This window comes from Sycon ciliatum, chromosome 2, assembly GCF_964019385.1.
Source record: "Sycon ciliatum chromosome 2, ocSycCili1.1, whole genome shotgun sequence".
NCBI classification, from domain to species: Eukaryota; Metazoa; Porifera; class Calcarea; order Leucosolenida; family Sycettidae; genus Sycon; species Sycon ciliatum.
Window position 1 is genome coordinate 25905719 of NC_088644.1, and position 12416 is coordinate 25918134.

The following is a 12416-nucleotide window of genomic DNA, read 5'->3' on the forward strand; positions in this document are numbered from 1 at the left end:
GAACCTCTCTAGTGACTCATTTGTTTCATACGAGATGAGTCAATGAGTCGGTGTGGCTTAGAATCTTTCGCTGTAGAAGAAATCTATTCGTACATGTATGTCTATTGGAGAAATAATTGTATTCACTGGTTACAAAATAGGTTAAGACAAACTCACAGAATAAATACCATCGGTCCCTTGGTGTTCGTCCTAAAGAGGTTCGACTGGATATCATTCATACTCACCAAAAGATGTGCAAGATTTTATTATTGTGGAGTGCCTTGTTTATCTCTCAGTACCTCCAACCATAGCCTTGCCCCTTTTATCCTCAGGATCAGTGTAGTTGTTGGAACGAGGTGTCGGACTCAGCAATGTATTTGTTTACATTTTAATACATGTTTATTGTTCCTCCTTTGCTGTGTTGTTCTAGAAAATCGTGGACTAACAGTTTAAAGTCATTGAACTACTTCCAAAAGTTGTGTCGACATCAACAGGATTACCATTTCAGTGCAATATGATGCAGGATGACCTTATCACGATAACCCATGATTAAAAACCATTATAAACACAGAATCAACAAAAACATCTGCGACACGCACCTGGCTACATTTCTCAAATAAATCTGATCGAGGGTGGGGAAATCTGAAATATCTGAAAGTAAGACAATTTTATGACAGTCATGAAATTCTGCAACAGCAAGCTGCAACATGCACAGAATGACCTCCGTATAAAAAAGTATCACCACCACCAGACCACTACTCGCATGTCATGTTTCCCCGCAGAAGAACATGCAATTGCATTATGCTAGTGCCATTTTCTGCAAGAAAAGGCTTGCACATCAATGCGTATAATACGGTATTGATATGATGTGAAGCCCATCATTTACTAGGGCATTCCATTGATTGGTACATGGTGACAGAAAAAACAAAAGAAATTATAGCAATAAAAACTGCTTTATGGCAGTTTTCTAAAAAAAGTTATTGTGTTCTAGTCCATGGACCCCGTCTAAAAAGTAAGAAATAAACGAAATGTGATAGCCGAAAATTATAATTTCACACAAAACCTCACAATAATCACACAGAATGAAAAGCTACATGTACTCGTAGAAGACCTTTTCCCCTCGTGATCCTCTTTCCTATGCATGCATGTTGCCAATTGTTGGTGCAGTACAAGTTTAGTGTTGAAAGCAGCATTTCAAGTGTTGTGATTATTGTGAGGTTTTGTGTGAAATTATAATTTTCGGCTATCACATTTCGTTTATTTCTTACTTTTTAGACGGGGTCCATGGACTAGAACACAATAACTTTTTTTAGAAAACTGCCATAAAGCAGTTTTTATTGCTATAATAATCATTGTAGTTGCAGCTACAGACTGTGCAGTAACTGCTGTTATCCCCATCTACATGCACCAGGACCGGCCCTGCTGCAGGGAGCCGTCAAATACTATAGTACTAGTAGTCAAATTATAACAACTATTTGACGATTCTCTGATCTGGACTTTCCGCTGTTCGTCCTCTTCGTTCGATCTTCTGAACTGCGTGTACTTTGACCCCTGACTAACACCAAGACGGCAAGACTAGCCAAGACAGAGTAGATAAACAAGAGTGTGCAACTACAATTATAACTCCGGATCTCTCCCTGTCCCGCCCACGGCCGGCCACGGCGGAATTTTTTGTTGACGTCACCTTTTTTTCAGAAGACCGCGCATTGTAGATGCGGCCAAGTGCACGAGGGAAAACTTTCCAAGTTTAAAATGCATCCCCGGGGAAAAATTGCAACTTGGGGTATACTTTGCCCTTTTCCATGCCCAAAGCATGACTCCTCACGACCCCAGTCGAAAACATGAGGGTGTGTCAAACAGCCAGACCTCAAAACTACCAAGTTCAGGCGCCGAAGATTCACTGATTTTAGTGGAACTACAAGTTACTTCAGGACAATGTTATGTGTCCTTGAACACACTATCAATTTTGATAATGGGGCTGTTAAGTGATGACGTCACAGTTCCTTCGATACGCATAGCAACGATCCCACTGGGGACAAACAAAAGTAGCGTCGTCTCCACCGAACCAGTTGTCAGTGGCAACATATAGGAATCGTGTACATTTCTTCGTTTCTTCTTTGCTGTTTTCAGTGAGTGTTTTGTTTTCTCTTTGTCCTTGATCTCGACGGCGTTGTCGTGCTCATTACCTTACTGAGACGTCTCTTGTGACTGTAGCCAGTGTCACGGAGGATTTTATTGGCGTGACGAGGTAGATCGCCGAGATCGAGCGTGAAAAACGCTCTGCATTAGTAGCTCCTGTAGAATGTCTTCTGGGATGGCGTATCCATGGTCAACAAAGCCAAGGTGCAAGACAGCATAAGAGATCGTGTAAACGATGTGAACTCCAAAAGGTAAGCTCCTGAACAAGTGGAAAGATATGTGTATTTACAAACTCTCTCTTCATCCATCGATTGCCGCTATGCATTGCATTTTGTCTTCACAGATAATCTGGACAAATAAATTATATTGTAACTGGAGAGTGCAATCGTGCTTGGGACCCATCCCAATGTCATCACATGGCTGTGGTGACTAGTGTATACCTGGGAGAATTTTTCCTCAACTGAGACGGAGTGTAGATGGATGGATTATGAGAAATGCGAAGATGTGGAGTAAGTTGTGTCGAAGAAATGTGTAATAAAATAAAATTTACTTTACACTCAAACATACACTGTACATGTACATGTAACATCATGTTAATGAGTCCATCTTCATTATCTCCACAACAGGTACGCCATACGCACCGAATACACGGTGTGTGTGTGTGTGCACGTGCGCGCTTGCGTGCGCGCGTACATGCACACACTCTCATGCGTGGCCGAGTTGGCCGGATGAACAGACCACGCATTTGCACGAGGTGTCCGTCATGTCAATGGAGTGCTGTACTTTATGACTCAGGGGCGTAGGAGGGGTTTTGGAAGTGGTACGACCGAAGGTCGGTGCGGCGGAAGGCCGTGTTAGAGGGGGTCCGCCCCCCCCCCTGGGAAAATTTTGTTAAAACGACACAAAATCCTGCGTTCTGGGAACTTCTGGCGCAGTGTGCAGTCGAGTCGAGTACAGTACTCAGTACGACTGCAGATGCATAACAGATCTACGAGTACGAGTCTAGAAAAAGGTCTGAAGCGCATATGCAAATATCGATGGATCCTGATTTTTTATTATGGTTTTGCACGTTCCAGACGGACCACACTTTTCGAAAAGTGGTGCGGCCATGGTCGTACCAGTCGTAGCGGGTGCTACGCCCCTGTGACTTTATTCCAAAATAGTATGTCGTGCCCCTGTCAAATGGAGTTTGTGTCTATGCTCAGCGGGTATCGGGCCATGACGCCACACTGCAGTCAGCGCTGGAATTAAAATAGCACTTCATGGACTATTTTAACTAATTTCCTTTGCGTTTACTTTGTTGAGCCCGTTGTTTCATTTCTGTGTTCTGTTATGATTCCCCTCTGGAAATAATCGGAGTGGATGTCATTTTTTGTCATATGTGCGTGCCTTGTGCAACAGGTTCAAGGCTAGATGCACTTCACATTCGGCGTGGGATCTCGGCGTCTCGGACCTGATAACGTCTTGGTTGGATGGGTGATCAAGGATGATACTACTCGGCACACCAATGTACATGTCAATGTAGTTTTTACTTTTTCAGAGCTGCACTATTTACGTCTTGATGCTTACTTCGGTGCTAGTGTCGTGTCCGTGTGTTGCTACAATGTCATTATCTGTATTGTATTCCGTCTGCTTATACATGTGTCTTTATGAAGTGTTTGCCATGGCGGCGATGTGTCGATCAATAGTGTTGTGAAACCTATCACTATTCATGCTTTGCTGGCTACTCGCTCGCTCCGCGCCATGCACGCTACTAGGTCTTGTAGTATATAGCTCGATGCTTTGCATCGATCGCTGGTTGTTGTTGTTCTTGTTGCTTCTCTGTTGTTTGAGCTTGGTCCTAGAGTGAAGCTTTGGTCTTCTTGTGTGGTGAGGGTGAGGAATGGGTATCTGGACTCCTGGTATATTTCCGTAAAGAACCTGGAATTGTAGAATCCTGAGAGTATGTCTGGCCCACTCCCCGGTCATGACATTAGCGTGTTTCCCCCGGATTATTTGTATCATCCTGCGTGTTCTTGGGCTGAGCGAGCACATGCACGAGTGTGCAGCTATAACCCTGTGTATCTTTGGTTACACTTTGTTCTGCAATGCATGTACCTTGTAACAGTCTGTGCTTGCACTGCTTTGTGTGGCCTGCGTATTTCAGGACTATTCAGTGCATCAGACCCAGGTTGGTTTGGTTGCCGGATGATCTCTTGTTGCGTCGCTCTGTGTTTTGTATTAATCAATTTTTGGGCTTGAGAATTGAGCTGGTGTGTGGTTCCCAATATGAAAACATCACGCTGGTGCTCTGTGTTTCGATTATCGACTGTCCGAGCAGTCACGATTCATTACCAGAACGGTCAATACTGTAGTCTCTTCACGTGTTTGTGTTTTCGCCGGGGGAATTAGCGGTGACGTTGCACATAGAACGGCAGTGTTGCATCACTGGACGACCCTGCCTCTGCATCTGACTTCATTTCCCCAGGATCTGGTGAAGATATACCAGACAGTCACTTCCTGTAAACACGCAAACAGCAAAAGAAGAGATCCCGCAAATCAGGAAAAACCATTGCGGAAAATATCGAGTAGATCATACACCATTCAATAATCTGGAGTAATTACAGTGAGACAAACACTTCAAACAGTGCTCTCTCTCTCTCTGTCTCTCTCTCTCTCTCTCTCTCTCTCTCTCTCTCTCCATCCTTCCAAAATACCCTGTAACAATTCCCTGGAATTATTTTATTTTATATTCTCAGGACATCATTCTGAACAACTTCTTCCATGGGTCTTCAATCACCACGGATGGCGAGAATACAGCTAAGTCATGCAGTCTACGGGAGGTGCGGGCTGTCATGGATATAGAAGCTGATATTGTGCCAGCGTGAGGGCAGAGACAGAAAGAAGACACTGATTTCTTGAACAACTCACCTACATATAATCGAATCCACAGGGAGCGCTCGTACTTTGATCCATCAGGAGGCGAAGAATCTTCAAAGCACTCTCAAACACGGAGTTTTACAGTGGGCAGCCAATTTCACAGCCATTATGAAGGCCCTCGACGACTACAGGAGATTTGTAGAGGAAAGAACAAGGAGTAAAGAGCGACAACAATCGCTTGACGAAAAAGCAAAGAAAAACTGCTCTCTCTCCAGTCATTTAGATGCTGTTGCCCTTCACAACTGGTTCCATCCAGAGGACGCGACTTTTGTTTGTCCCCAGTGCTCTCCGTTGCTATGCGTATCGAAGGGGCCGTGACGTCACACTTAACAGCCCCATAATAATAATAATAATAATAATAATAATAATGTTACATGCTTTATAAACCAATACCACAGTACTGAATGTACTAAGACCCAAAGGCAAGTGCATACAGGTGTGATGATCTAAACTAGCAAAGATATGTACAGGCTTGTCAGCAAAGCGGCCTTTGGAAAATCCTTAAATAAAAATCAATCAATCAATCCGGCAAAGGAGTGACAAGAGTCATGCAGTGCGTGTACGTGTACATGTGACATGATTAGAGGTCAGTAGAAGCAAGAGTCTTGGACTCTTGGTAGAAGATGTAGATGTACAGTCGACAGTTCAGTACGAGTACTAGCAAGAGTTCATGTACTCTTGGTACTACTACTAGCAAGGCAGGGATACTACAACCGTAGCTGTCAAAAGGTAAAAAAGCCACTATGCCATGGCATGGCCATGGATGCAGCCAAGAGGTGGTTATCAAGAGTAGTTTATGTACTCTTGATGCAGCACGAGGAAAATGGAATTTTCCAGCGATGCCGATAGACTAGTCAACTCTCACGTGAGTCACGGTAACCATAAATTAGAGAGGCGGCCATTTTTTGTTGGTTGCCATGACAACGGTCGCATAATTTTCGCGAATTGGGTTGATTTTTTTGAATTTTTTGAATTTTTTGAATTTCTTCTGATTTTCCTGAAAATCCTGCTGAATTTATGGAATGCATAATCCATCGGAAGCCTCAACAGTGCACTGGTGCATGCAAGTGATGAACACAACTCTTAAGAGGGCCGATAACAGAGTAGAGGGGTGTGGGGTGAGAAAAAATAATAATAAGGCCAAACTAAAGAAGGTGAGTGGTTCGACTAACATTTGCGGAGATTCTGTGCATGCGGAGATGAGAGTAATGCATAATGCAACAAGACTGCATTTTGCATCCGCAACTTGGCAAAAATATTTCGAAAAATGTGGACAACCCTAGTGCCAAGCCAACCCATCCGCGAGTTGCACACTCTTGTTTATCTGTACTTTACTTATCACGGGCCGGGGTTAGGCCCAGACACTACATTGTGTAGACATATCCTGCCGGCAATTCTTTCGGCAAAATATCGAAGAATTGAAAGAGCGGAAATTGCCGGCAAAACCGGAGCAAAAATATCGAGATGTTCGGTAAAATCGATGACTGATGATTGGATTTCCTTGTTTCTTACCCGTTCAATAGGATACACTGCCCAGGACGAGATCTTGTCACCGAAATTATCACTGGGATTCACTGGGGATCGATATGATTGTGGAAGAACTCAGGGACACGTGCCTGGAAACCCGTGTTGAGAACCAACCCTGCGATTTTATGAAACGTTGTACGGGAAATGATAATACACGTTTTTCCGGAGCAAAATGGAGCAAAATATCGAGTTTCTAGTGCCAGGCTCGGCAAAATATCGAAAATTTTGCAGCAACATTTTGCCGCAAAATATCGGGGCAAGCGGAGCAAAATCTGTCTGGGCCTAGCCGGGGTGCGTTTGCTTAGTGCGGTAATAGCCAAGGAGCTCGTATGAAATACAAATACGACTACAAATCAGTGTACGAGTGAGTGCCAACCAGCTCTGTGGCACAGCTCCCCCGAGCTTATTTTTACTCTTGATAAAGTCTCCTGCTACACCAGCCGGATGTAAGTTTTCTAGTAACTCCCCACAAAGAATCTACGTTCTCCGGCCGCCCTTGTTCACCCGGTGACACCAACAACACGACTCCAAGTCCAAAGTTGCTGTAGACTCCTCCCTACAGCTAGATGTTTGGGTCGTACAAATCTCATCAGTACCGTCTTGGTTTCAATCAGGGAGTAGTAGATCTACTACTCCCTGGTTTCAATGGGGAAGGGCCAGTGATCTGGCATATGACGTCCCTATTTCCACACAAAGTGGCAAACGAGTAGTAATATTTGCACTAAAACTCACCGTCCGTGCTTTTCAATACAGTATGGTATCATTATTATTATTAATCGCCCATCCGCTTGGTATCGGGAGAAAATAGCACCACTACAGGTACATTAACTTACTACCAAAATAAACAAAAGCAACAACAGCACTGCTGTCCTCTCCCTAGCCGCAAGTTTTCCTCAGACCGCTCACGTGAAACTGGGAGCTGGACTGCTACTCAAAAAGCAGCCCGGCAATATGTACATTGGGTAAAAAAGAACAACTCCACGAGCCAATGGCACACACGAATAGTGAGCTTCCAAACTCTAAAAGCTGTTGTTCTGTGCAATACTATTGATCCACCCAGTGCCCCAAGTCCGTTGGCCCCTTTCGCCAAATGACTTGAGGGTGCTGGCTGTCATTCTGAGGTGCTGCAGATGGCCAGCGCCGGGTCTTGTGCCTTGAATAGTATTCCGCAGGAAAATTGGCCTTGGGCTTGATGTTGGGCTCTTAGGCTTGCCTGGCTCTCGTAAAGGCATTAGCAGACCTTCTACAGTTGTTGCATGGTCTCTGGTCTGGACCATCATGGAATAACTTGGCCAGATGCTTGCACAGTGCAGCAGCTGGAGTATACTTCTTGCAGTTCTGCCGGCGTATTGTCAGGCCTGCCGAGCGATGGTTATTCAGGCGAGCTTCAGCTTTTTCGACTTCTTGAGCAGTGATGGGGGTTGTGAGCGACAAACTGGTACTGAGTCTATCTCTACTTCGTCTTCAAACGACCCACGTGCCCTTTGCTAGGTTACGACCAATCAGCAGCCTCGGAGAGCAGGCTTTGATATTCCATCAAAGCCCGCTGTCAGGGGCAACCTGTACGAGAAAACCATCAAAGCCCGCTGCCATTGGCAACTGTACGACAAAACCATCAAAGCTCTGATCATGCCCGATCTCAGTCTTTTCAAGGTGATCTGGCTATTAAGAACACGAAACCAATAGGGGTGGTGGTCAGGGATGCGGTGGCTCTCAACTAATTACTTGTGGAGTTGGAAATCTAGCTCCAGCACCGCAGAACTCTCAGCAGTATGCAGCGTGAGCAAGGCGTGTATGGTCGAAGTGAAAATACTTCCGTGACTCTTCAGCCACGTCTGGCTCTTGTCACGTAGTCCTGAGAAATTTCTCACGAAACCGTGGCAGGTTTTTCGTCCACTGACATGACTTTCCCTTTGCTGTTATCTCTGTGTGAAACTTACGAACGAAGACGACATGCACTACTTCAGGCTGCTCTGAAATCCCAAACGAAAGGCCGACATTGTCCACACTCGAGATCACCCAAAGAATAGGGAGGTTTAGTCCCACGTAATCCGTGGGTACTTTACGTGTGTGTACCACGTGATACTCAGTGACCCACGTACAGACGTTTTCTGATTCACGACATACCGTGTATGGAGGCTCACCCACGTTCCGCCAGAACGTGGGTGAAAATCAGAATGGAGCGCATTGTGCGAGCTGTGAGGGTGCTCAGCTGAAGAAGTTTCCGAAGCACGAAATCAAAATATTGGATGAGCTTCTTAGGCCCGGGTAGCTTCGTCTTTGACCAGGTTTGGGCCTTTCGCTTTATGCTTTTGTTTGTTCCGTGTGACTAAACACAACATTGCAACGTCGGTGCCCTTCATCCACTTTACGTGGATCACCCACGTACGCGTTTCCGTTACGTGGGAACTAAACCTCCCTAATAAAGCGATTGAATTCAAAATCAAAAAAAATGTTGGGGATCGTCTGAAGCATATTCAATCGAGGTACAGTCGGGCTTGATGACTGATCAAAGCCCTCGGGCTGGTCCCTTGGGCTTTGATCAGCCATCAAGCCCTCAGTACCTCGCTTGATTATCTACTTCGCGAATTCGGGCTGTTGTGCAAACGCCCTCTGAAAATGGTTTGCGATGATGCTGATCACGCCTCATCATTCGCACTGCCTGGACCAGCTTGATACTGTCCTTCTGCAATTCAATCTCTTTCTGATTCACCTACTCGTCAACTTTATTGGCTACACATTCTTTGTCTCCTCAGGGCATGACTCTGATGAGCTCCTGCTCCTTCTTCATTACCCTGACAGCATGCCATTCTTAATCGCAGCTTGTGCATTTTCTCAGAGAGCTCTGCCATTACTTTGCCCCAAGTCAGGTTCAAAAGAGACTTCTGGGAGTACCTGGAGAGGACATAACCAATCTGGTTGTAGATTGGCGTTGGCTGACCTGTCTTAGGATGGATGAAGCCAGCCCGTGTCGTAATTGACATGCCTCGCCTTGTCTTGAAACCGCGGCTGTGTTCGCCGCAAAGAGAGGGTGAGATTGACAGAAATCAGCCAGAGCTTGATCACTTACTGTAGTTGCGGGGTCCTCGACCATGCCGTCCCAAACACTGATGCAGTTTTCGCTGTCGAAGCGACGAACTAACGTAACGTCGTTACTTGAGCCTATCCAGTAGGACCTTGCCGAGACACAGGCTGAGAGAGTCGTGCAATTCTATTCGTCTACAATTTGTAGGCAGATTTGGCGACGAGCGACGAAGACGGCAGTCGAGTTTACGAGATACCGGTACTGAAGGCGGTAGTGTTTACCAATCAGTTGGGCGACGGGGATTCTGTCCGTAACTCCGTGAAAGGATGAGTGAACGAACTAACTTCGGGAACATCAATGACTTTGTGCGAGGGCTCGCTTCCGGCAGCATCCATGTCCAGTGCCTCGCGAGCTCGAGCTAGCGAAAAACACTGACATACCGATTAGGGCTGAAACGATTTATATACCGAATAATGGATTATGGAGTAGATCTACGAGTAGATCTACTCGTTTGATAACCATGATAACTCTAACGATCGAGCAATCGTTTAGATTACCGATTACGATTATTTTGCGTTTTTTAAATTTGTGTCCAGAAAGTACGTACTGTAAACCCTCGTTTTGTGAAGTTTGAATCAGTTTCCGCTGGGAGTATGCAGTTGCCAGGGCCAGGGGTAAGGTTCATGACTTCAAAACTGCCATGTTTCGGAGCTACCCTTTCACTAATGCAGGTTTGTTGGTATTATGAAGGCATAGTTTGTGGAAACAGAGTAATTTTTGCACATAATTATGACACTATTTGCTAACGATTATAATCGATTACTTGCTAAAGAATAATCGATACTTGAAAAATCCACGATCGTTTCAGCCCTAATAATATTATATTTTGCTGTCTTCACTCAGGAAACGAAGTAAACGGCAGTTACGGACAGAATCCCCGTCGCCCAGCTTTTAGCCTAGTTCGAATGCGCTGATGCCAAACCGCGGGAATCTCCAAGTTTCAACCACCTCTGAAGCTTGGAGAGCTTTGGAGAGCCGCCTAAAAGTCGGAGTGGATATAAGAACGGCTCTCGAACTTTTCGGAGAGTCTCCAACTTTTCCGAGAGGATTTAAGAACGCACCCCAAGAGTGGCTGAAAGTATTCGTACTATGATAATGATATCCGAAATGGAATTCTCCAGGATCTATGTAGGAGAGGGGTACGGGTGTAGATTTACGTACCCTGGCCACGGCGCGTTGCACCAAGAGTACATGGGGTAAAGTAACTTTAGGGCGCGTTCAGACTACCGTAAATCCCGTCAAACCGTGAATGGCGATAAACCGTGAAGGACATTCGCACTACCGATTACTAGGGGTATAAACTAACTAGGGGGGCGTTCGAATTGTCACTCTTTGACTTTTCGAGGACTTCCTTTTTTCTGAAGAGGTGGCTTATTGACCTCTTCACAACCTCATCCTCTCTCTCTCTCTCTCTCTCTCTCTCTCTCTCTCTCTCTCTCTCTCTCTCTCTCTCTCTCTCTCTCTCTCTCTCTCTCTCTCTCTCTCTCTCTCTCTCTCTCTCTCTCTCTCTCTCTCTCTCTCTGTGTCTCTCTCTCTGTGTCTCTCTCTCTGTCTCCGTCTCTCTCTCTGTGTCTCCGTCTCTCTCTCTCCGTCTCTCTGTCTACCTCTGTCTCTCGCTCTCTGTCTGTCTGTCTGTCTCTCTCTCTCCGTCTGTCTGTCTGTCTGTCACCCCCTCCCTCTCTCTCTCTCTCGCGCGCGCGCGCTCTCTCTCTCTCTCTCTCTCTCTCTCTCTCTCTCTCTCTCTCTCTCTCTCTCTCTCTCTCTCTCTCTCTCTCTCTCTCTCTCTCCGTCTCTCTGTATCTGTCTCTCTGTCTGTCTGTCTGTCTGTCTGTCTGTCACTCCCTCCCTCCCTCCCTCTCTCTCTCTCTCTCTCTCTCTCTCTCTCTCTCTCTCTCTCTCTCTCTCTCTCTCTCTCTCTCTCTCTCTCTCTCTCTCTCTCTCTCTCTCTCTCTCTCTCTCTCTCTCTCTCTCTCTCTCTCTCTCTCTCTCTCTCTCTCTCTCTCTCTGACTCTCTTCACTGTAGTTAATGCCTGTGGCCTGAGGTTGTGAATCCATTCCAAACTTGGTTTGTTCTATGATTTCCCCACACATGCTTGTTTGAATCATGAAGTACTACAGCAGTAGTCATGGTAGTGTAGTACTTCGAGTCTACGTCCTGGTCCCTACATCAAGTAACAAATTAGTTTCTAGTGCCAGGCTCGGCAAAATATCGAAGATCTTGCAGCAACACTTTGCAGCAACATATCAAGGCGAGCGGACTCAGCGGAGCAGAATCTGCCTGGGCCAGGAAGTCGTACCCAAAACTGGTTCCGGAATTCCGGGGGCCTACCACAAAGTAACCCATAGTACTCGTACTACAATTTTTTAATAAGTCTGTACAGTACAGTACAACTGCATTTAAATTTTACTGATTATTGTACAACTCTCTTGTAATAATTTATTTGTATGTTTTCAAGCACAAAAGTCCATGGACTCCGGGATCTTGAAGAAGCAAAAGTTCAAGATTGGGGCAGACAAGTAGTTTGGATGGGCCGTATGCGATTCTCCACCGTAGTTGAATGGGGCCCCAAGCTGATCCAAGGCCAAGGGGCACGAAAATGCATCTGTTGTGCGTATGGGAAATTCGCAGGTGCCGCACTTGGAAGTCACCGTATACAGGTCCTGCATGTCACGAGCGTGGTCACAAGGTCCCGAATAAACTGGTGTAACTCCGGCCGGATGTGCTAGTTCTATTTTTTTAATCTTACAACCCTTTACCAATAGTCTA

General features: G+C 45.6%; 1 long non-coding RNA gene across 1 annotated transcript; it reads left to right on the top strand.

Annotated features, from left to right (window-relative positions):
* Positions 1-2011: 2011 nt before the first annotated feature.
* On the top strand, positions 2012-3974 carry LOC135809377 (uncharacterized). Its single transcript, XR_010552186.1, has 3 exons — positions 2012-2369; positions 2462-2627; positions 3520-3974. It is a non-coding gene; the product is annotated as an uncharacterized LOC135809377 (long non-coding RNA).
* The last annotated feature ends 8442 nt before the right edge of the window (positions 3975-12416 follow it).